Source organism: Chelon labrosus (genome assembly GCF_963514085.1).
Source record: "Chelon labrosus genome assembly, chromosome: 20".
NCBI lineage: Eukaryota > Metazoa > Chordata > Actinopteri > Mugiliformes > Mugilidae > Chelon > Chelon labrosus.
The window spans coordinates 21,472,909-21,482,244 of NC_140353.1; positions in this window are offsets into that span (position 1 = coordinate 21,472,909).

The window sequence follows — 9,336 nt, forward strand, 5'->3', positions numbered from 1 at the left end:
TGTTTGGTACAAAACGCAGTCGCTAAAGGCACTTACAGCCGTAGTGTTGAAAGTGTTGACCAAAGAGGCTCAGTTCAAGGTAACTCCCTTATTTGTTTTAGAACAGGAATAGTAATTTTAAATGCTTAAAGCATCCTTTTTTTCAGTTGTTTTTCCTTAGAAAAGTACGTTGAATTGAAAATACGCGCGGATGATGGTGGGCTTTAGGAGAGTTTTTGAGGAACAAATGCCCGGGACAAAGTGGTCGAGAGAAAGAGAGAAAAAAAAAGAGAAAGTTCCTGAAGCTCAGGGGAGAGAAAAAATAAATAAACTACCGTGGGTACAGAAAAAGTCACTTGTTTTCACAGGCCTGGTTGCTTATTTGTCTCGCGAGATCTGGCAACACTGATAACTTCTCAGGTTACTCCGTTGCAGGAGTGCGAGAGCGGTAATAACTTTGTTCTGTCATCGTTGAGAATTTTTTTTAATTTCGACAAAAATTAGAGAGATCGTCCATTTGCAGGCTGGCCAGTGTGGCAATCAAATCGGAGCGAAGGTAAGGTAAAGTTTTCTTTTTAAAGTGAAGTCTCAGTTCATTAGAAAAAAAGTATGAATGCTAAGTTTGGTTTTGGGCGGGATGCTAAAGTAGCTTACCGAGCGACAAAGCTAACGCTAAGACCGTTGGTTCTGACCGGTAACGGTAAGTCGTGCTAGTTAGCCGGCTAATTTAACCGTTGTTCTTTATCCTCTCTGTGGGTGTCTAGTTCTGGGAGGTGATAAGTGATGAACATGGCATCGACCCGTCCGGACATACCACGGAGACAGCAACCTGCAGCTGGTGTATTACAACGAGGCTACAGGTTAACTTGACATTGCTGAAGGCTTTAAGCTACACAGTTTGATTATGTGGTTGGTTGGTGAGCCGAGGTAATTCAGTACTTGGTGTGTGGACCCTTCTTGACTGTGCTTCCTACCCAGATAGCAGATGACACTGTGCCGGATCCGTCCACAAGTCGCCAGATTCGCATAGCAGTCACGCCCGCTGAGCGTGTGTACCAGTAATGGCCGTGACCGTCAGGTTGACAGCCTAAATGATTGGTTAGGAGCTGTTAAGTGGCGGATGCGCAGACCAAACGCGCAATGATTTTAAATTTAACAGTCAGCGCGTGACGTTACAGCAGTGAGTTGGACCCCCTGAGAACAGACATTCAACAGGCGTGAAACGGCATCATGAAGAGTGGAAAATATTAAAAGTAAGTGCTTTATTTAACATAATACTCGCTATGAATCTTATGTTTTTTTGTTTCATTCTTGTTTCTTGTTTCTCAGAGTTACATTTTGAATGACAGACGATTTCGCAGTTCTAGCGTTAGCTAACGTCATACCTGCCAACACTGAGCTATGAAAAAGAGGGAGATTCTGGGGTAGCGGCTAGGGCTTTGACTCCGAACTTCGTTATTCGAATATAATTCGATTATTTTAAAAATTGAACGAATTTTAGGGATCTCTTAATATTCGAACCTGTATGGGAATTATTTTTTGTAAATGTGTTTGCTTGTAAACGTTGTTTTCAATTCAGATTCCGAGTTGGTTTTTTTTTCACGCCTGGTGAAGTAAAATCGCGAGCTCATTAGCAAGGCTATTGTTGGTCATCTGGGCTCGTGTAGGACCGTAACGTTAGCATGCTAGGTTCCTGTAAGCTTGTGTATTTCCGATGGAGCGTTAACTGTGTCGTAACAGCATCTTCTGTTATATTCTGCTCGTTACATCTTCATTCCGACACTGCATATTCAATTCAATTCAATTTTATTTATATAGCGTCAATAACAATACAAATCGTCTCAAGACGCTTTACAAAAACCCGGCCTGAAACCCCCAGAGCAAGCCTGAAGGCAACGGTGGCAAGGAAAAACTCCCTTTTAACAGGAAGAAACCTCGAGCAGAACCCAGCTCATATGGAGGGACCCATCTGCCTAAGGCCAGCCGGGTACAGACAGAAGAAAGAGAGAAGAGAACAGCAAAGAGAGAAGAGAAGAGAACAGCAAGATAAACATACATCTGTCATAGATACACATATCTGACTAAAGTGTACATGTGGAATCTTATGATACAAACTGATGATGTTACATGACAGTTTGAAAATGTAAGAGGAATCATAGGCAGGTTGGAGAATTGTTCATTCAGGTAGGAGTGGATAACTGCAGGATTCCATGAAGACTGGGCAGGCTGATGAGACCACGACAACAGATGTAGTATAGAGCTCCACAGGAAACGCACAACTCCAGGCCAGAATATCTTGTTTGCTTAATAATAAAATTTTTAACACGCATTAATACTCAGCCTTTCGTGCACGTAGTCTATTAACATTGACTGATACACTGCCCTCTGGTGGACAGAACATATAGAACTTAAGTTTGATACCAATATCAGTCTTACTGAAGACATTAAATGGTCAAAATATAATTAATAAATATTCGAATTTTAATATTAATAAACAAACGAACTTCGAATATGATTTTTGGGCAAAAGTCAAAGCCCTAGTCTATGGCTGCATCCCTGTGGTTTTCCTTTATCCTTTTCCCCTAAAATTACCTGTGTAACTAACACTGCAATTCATTACTTATCCTAAATGACCACCTAGTGGACAACAAATGAAACAGCATGAATAATACTTATAATAAAATAATTTCTGAATAATATTAATAACCTATAGGCCTATAGATGCGCTGTATATACTATTTAAGTGTGATATAGTTATTGTAACAATAGGTCTATTTTTGTGTGATAATACACTGTTCCATTTCAAAGAGTAGGGTATGCATAACGATATCTAGCTAAACAACAGGAAACCCCATTTTCAATACTCCATTTCAACCAATTCTTCCTGTTTCAAAGGGGTTTCAATATCAGGATCAGCAGAAACAGTGACATTTTAACTGAAAAGTAGCCTATCTGTATTATATTGAATGTACAAAGTGTTGTATCACCCACAACTGAGTTTAGGCTACATATTGTTTTGGGGGAGGCCAAGACAATATAGTTAAGTGTTCAGAGTTTGTAACACCCATGAATTAATATTGCCATCTAAAACACACAATCAAAATGATTGTTTTTTTTTTCTGTCATTCCATACAACCATATTAAATTAATAGTGTACCTGAAATATTAAATTAGAAACTACATTAATTTAAAAGATAAAGCCTAGCTTCTAGTACTGAAACCCTAAGCCATGTATGAAAGGAAAGATGAAAAAAGTTTAGTCATTTTTATTTTTTACTGAAATAGGTCTAACTGATTTGCCGTTTGTGTTTGATGTTGATTTCTGTCTTCTGTTCATTTGTCTGTTTCTCTAGGTTGAAGAAACAAACAATTTAAGGTACGTTACACACCCATTGTTAACACATGGATAGACATACACTTAGAAAGAGAGCTGTGAAAAAGGTAAGTTCTATACTTGCCTCCCTTCACAATGAGGAGGATGACTTTCATGTCTGTGGTCCTGAGATTGCAGCAGTGAATCTTGGTGAGTCAGTAGACTCAGTAGTTCAGGATCAGCAGGATCAGGGCCAAATATGGGAGAGTGATGATGACTCCCAGAATGATGAGGTCATGTCACTGGAGGATTCTTTGTCTGATTGGGCGGTTAATTTCAGGGTGCCTTTGGTAGCTTTGACTGCCCTTCTTTCTATCTTGAGAGTTCATCATACTTTGCTACCAATAGATGCTAGAACTCTCCTGAAAACTCCTACCTCCTACACCATCCAAGATCTTGCTGGTGGCACTTACCACTACTTTGGCATTTTGAAAGCCTTTGAGAGAAGCTTGCAGCAGTTATGGCCTCGTATTCCAAACGGGCATGTATTCAGATTGCAGCTGAATGCAGATGGATTGCCTTTGTTTAACAGTTCCTCAGTACAGTTTTGGCCAATCCTTGGCTTGCTACATGGTGTTGTGAGAAAGCCTGTTGTCATTACTCTGTTTTGTGGCAACTGAAAGCCAAATAGTCTCACTGACTATCTAAGAGATTTGGTCAATGAATTGCAAGAGCTGAGTAAAGGATTTGTTATCCATGGGAAGCAGTGCTTCATAAAGGTGACATCTGTAATCTGTGATGCCCCAGCCAGAGCTTTCATTAAAGGAATAAAAAGTCATACTGGTTAATCTGGTTGTGATAAGTGTGTCCAAACAGGCCTTTATCTTAAACATAGGATGACTTTTCCAGAGGTCAATAGTGAACGGCGCTCTGATTTGGCTTTTGAACTGATGTCTGATGAGGACCATCATGTCATAAGTTGTCCTTTAAAGGGTATAGGCATTGGTATGGTGTCATGCTTTCCTCATGACTATATGCATCTAGTCTGTCTTGGGGTAGTACGTAGACTGTTGGATTTGTGGTTTACCTCTGGTCCTTTGTCTTGTCGGTTGTCGGCTCGTCAGATGGAACAAATCTCAAGGGAACTCATCTGCACAAGAGATTTCATTCCGATGGATTTTGCTCGTAAACCTAGGGGACTTTCAGAGAGGCTGAGATGGAAAGCAACAGAGTTGCGTCAGTTCTTACTGTACACAGGGCCAGTGGTTCTCCGCAATATGTTGTCAACTCCTGTCTATAATAACTTTATGTTGTTATCTGTTGCCATTTTCATTCTCGCCAGTCCTTCATTGTCTGCAGCACTTAATGACTTTGCAGACAAGCTACTTGTGTCATTTGTAACACACTTCAGTGAATTGTATGGTCCTGAATTTGTTACTTACAATGTACATGGCCTAACCCATCTTTCTGAGGATGTTAAACTTCATGGACATCTGGACTTAATATCTGGATTTCCATTTGAAGATTATTTAGGTAAAATGAAAAAGATGATTAGAACGCCACACCATCCACTGGCTCAGGTTATTCGGCGAATCTCTGAGATGGATCGTTTTACAGAGAATGAGGATTTAGGGGGAAAGAGACAGTTGCTAAAAGAGCATAGCCATGGACCAGTTCCATCCTCTATGGTGGACTCTCAAGTAGTTCAGTATGGAGAGCTTGTTATTAGTGGTACAAAAATCAAAGTATCAAGTGAGGGCGACCGATGTGTAAAGATTGGTGACCACATTGCTTTGATTGAAAACATCCTTCATTCTCTGGGCAAGATTTACATTGTTTTCAGAGAATATGAGTTAATGGAACCTTTTTTTGAGTATCCTCTGAATTCACAGGAGTTGGGTATCTACCGTATTTTCCGGACTATAAGTCGCTCCGGAGTATAAGTCGCACCAGCTAAAAAATGCATAATGAAGAAGAAAAAAACATATATAAGTCGCACTGGACTATAAGTCGCATTTTTGGGGGAAATTTATTTGATAAAATCGGAGACCAAGAACACATTTCATCTTGAAAGGCAAGTTATAGTACTAACAATAGAACAACGGGCTGAATAGGTGTCTGGTATGTTAACAGCTATTCAGATAACTATAGCATAAACAACATAACATAACAAGTTTACCAAACTCTCGATCTCACTCCAAATCACTAAATCCATTGAATTCTTCATCCTCTGTGTCACTTCTAAGCAACTCCGCGAACTTCGGAGGTAGACGGCGCACCGCCGCTATTACGCAGGAGTAAAAGAAGTAGCAGATACTGGCACACAAGCCTAGAGCGCCCTCTCGCGGCTGTCAGTGTGAAAATAACGAACACGTGAAATTATATATTTTAATATATAAGTCGCACCTGAGTATAAGTCGCAGGGCCAGCCAAACCATGAAAAAAAGTGCGACTTATAGTCCAAAAATACGGAATTTGGTAGGAAAAATCTCATCACGGCTCAAAGTCATTGAGATACATGGACATATTGAGAAATATGTGAGGCTACCACATTGCGACAATTTTGTTGCAGTGCCACTACTGCACACAAAGCATAGCTAAAGCCTACTTCAACTGGGCATGAATTTAGCTGATGTTTGTTGCTTTTTTTTATTCTTTGTTTGGGCATTCGGGCTACTGGCTTTGCTTAGAGCCTGCATTATTACGGGGCATAAGCACTTAAGAAGCCTACTTGCTCATAAAGACTGCTCTGTTGTTGATGTTGTTTTGCTGTTCTGATTCTGTTTGTGCTAAACTGAATGTTCCTTATTTGCTTTTCCGTTTTTGTGTATGTCCATGTGAAGTTTGTATGTTTTCGTCAATGAATGTATGTTTTTCACAAAAATATGAAAACTTAAAAAAAAAAAAAAAAGTTTTTTTATTAACCTTACTAACTAACTTACTAACTTTTTTTATTAAGCTTAAACTTACTAACCTTACTAACATCTCACTCATGAACCCGTACCTTGCCGTGGTGAGTGGGCTTTCATCTAAACGGGTCACTCAAAACTAAACTTTTCACTCAAATAAATAAGTTTAGGCTATTTTATGTTTCAGCGACGATATGTGTTTTGCGTGTTAACCTATTGTGTTTTTTTCCAGATGTATTCAGTAGTAGAATTTATGGAAACAAAGGAGGTGGAACTGGTTCCCTCTCTATGGGTGACAGATGGCCAGTGTCACTGGCCTACCTCCCAGAGGGGAATGGCCCTTCACCAGGCCATTAAACATGGAATAGAGCCAGAGCATGGGTGGGAACAGTTGGAGGTCCGGACTCTCTTTACTACAGGTGGTTTGTCAGCTTAACTAATAAATGTAAATGTAAATACATACTAAGTTTTGAAAATATAAATTAATGCAAATATAAATTAAGCCAGTTGCCTCTAGCTGCCTGTTCTGTGAGTGCTCAAATAATATCATCAGAATCCACCTCAAATTTCTAATTTATTATTGTGTTTTCACTATTGACTAAGATGTGTTATCATTGTTTGGATGTAGCTAACTTACTAATGTGTAGTGCATCTTTATTTTACAGAGAGCTATGAAGAGGGCCGCCGGAAGGTGAAGGAGGCGGAGGTTACCTCAGACCTCCAGTCTGAGGCGGAGGCATCTGGCCAAAGGCCATTGAGGAGAAAAAGGTATGTCAGTTTGCTTAGCACATCAGTATTTCCTGAATTTCCCCTTGGGGATCAATAAAGTATCTATCTATCTATCTATCTATCTATCTATCGATCGATCAGACCTGCCAACATGTACGCATTTTTCGTACTCGGCACGCATTTTGACCCTTAAGTACGCTTGTACGGTTCGCTGCTCTCTTGGTACGCATTTTGTTGCACCTCGCATTTCGCCGGTTTCAGTTTCTAAACTTTCTATGCAATCTATGACGTTGATTCTGCCACTGAGCCACAGCGTTTAAGTGGAGTGAAAAGCTTTCGGCCAATCAGAGCGCTGCATTTTAACCCTCCGCCCACCTGCCCCTCTTAGCCAAATGCTTCGCGCGTTCAGTTCAATTCAGTGCCTAAAGCAAGCCAGGCTGGCCGGATAACTTGCAGGCTTGCGTGCTGAACCGCCGGGCAACAGGTAACGAACACGGTAGCCTACTACACACAAACACTTCCCAACCCCCCCGAAACATACCGTAATTTCCGGACTATAAGGCGCACCTGAATATAAGCCGCACCAGCTAAATTTTGGGGAAACTACAGATTGTGCCATATATACAGGCGAGTATATTCCCCCGAGTCTTAAAAAGTCTTAAATTTGATAATGCCAATTTAAGGCCTAAAAAACTCTTAAATATGAGCATATTTTGCATCGTAGGTCTTAAATTACATTTCGTCAAGTCTTAAATCCTTACGTGCATTTACCGCTTCATTCGCATTTCGTTCAATGCGTTAGTTCCGTGTGTTCTGTGTAGTTCTTTATTGAATATAACTATTAGCAGTACGCCGAAATTAAACTACAAATGAGACCTGGAAGTGGAATCCAGTGTTCAGCCCGGTTTGTAATGTGTTACTGCACCGAGTATGGTACGGTCGTACGGCACAGGCGAAGCGGGGAGATTTTATCGTCACGTAACGTTTGTTAGCGTTATGGATTTTTGCTTCCTTTTGGATTCGAGACTTCTTCTGTCACATGAACCTCATTTATCAACTTGGGAAATTAGCAAAATGTAAGTTTAATGAAATGCTGGCTTTGTAACGTGGAGTTGGAGAGAAGCTTAGCCACGTCTGCTAGTAGTATGCTTCAACATGAAGTAGCAGGCAGGAGACGAAGTGGAGGGATTTCAGCTCAATACATTTATTAAACAGAACCATATAAAGGAGGTCTCACGACATATTACAGAACACTATAATAACAGATAATAAAACGTTCGTGGCTTGTAGCCTTCACCTGCGTCCACGGAGATGGCGGATGTAAAAAAAATAAATAAATAAAAGAGACGGATTAAAGAGTGACACACGCTGAACTAAGCGATGAAAACAAAGGAGGCGCCGCCGTGGGGCGTAAATTGGTACTGCTCCATGTAAAACTGGAAAACGCTGAACAATCCTTATGAGGCCTCATCATCATAAAGTGACATGACGGGGGCGGGGGGGGCGATGTGGGGGGGGTTGTACTCATAAAAATTTCTTCAAGGTTGGCAGGTCTGGATCTAGTATTATCTCTTTGTCTTATTCCCTCTCAAGCCCCAATTAATATCTGGCTTACATCAAACAATATTTAACTGAATTGGTGTAGGTTCTGTGCCATTATACACAAGTTTCCACTTAATTTTGATCAAGTGTATGTTTCTGTCTGACAATAGAAAGAGTGTTCGGCTTGGCCCCCTGGGGGGTTTGGAAGAGGTGGAGTCGGAGGAGGACAGTCCCCCACCACCTTCCAAGAAACTCGCTCCTGCCCCTTTTATCCCCAGCTTGAATCCCTCCCCTCAACCCACTTATACCCTCCTGAATCCCCCTGCACTCCCTCCTTTCCCCACCACTGCACTCCCTCCTCGCTCCACCAATGCACAATGTGAGTGCATTGTTCTGCTTTGTCACTGATTCATATACTTTATACACACATTTCATGTTACATTTTCCTTGTTGACATTGTATATGTCCCCCTGTAGCACCTGGCCACACCTTTAGATGGGCCCCCCAGCAGACAGATTCTGGTAAGGTCAAGTGATTTCTACTCGATTATAGGGCTAGTCACATCACTAAAGCTGTGCTTTGGCTCTGTGTTCTCCCTTGTTCACTAGTAATGTACTACCAGTTATTTTAAGGAATGCAATATATTTTGTCTAGTAAACTGGAAAATTACACGCAATGATTAGTGTGTAAGTCATACTTTTCCAGGACTGCCCCTATAAAAAGCTAACGTATTTGCCGATATTTTTTTTTTGTAGGACTACAGGGCCAAAACAGTGGGGACACACAATGTAAGCACTGAATATGAGTACATTTTCTAATTTTCTTGACATTGCCGTTTTGGCTGTACTTGGCTGTTTGTTGCCG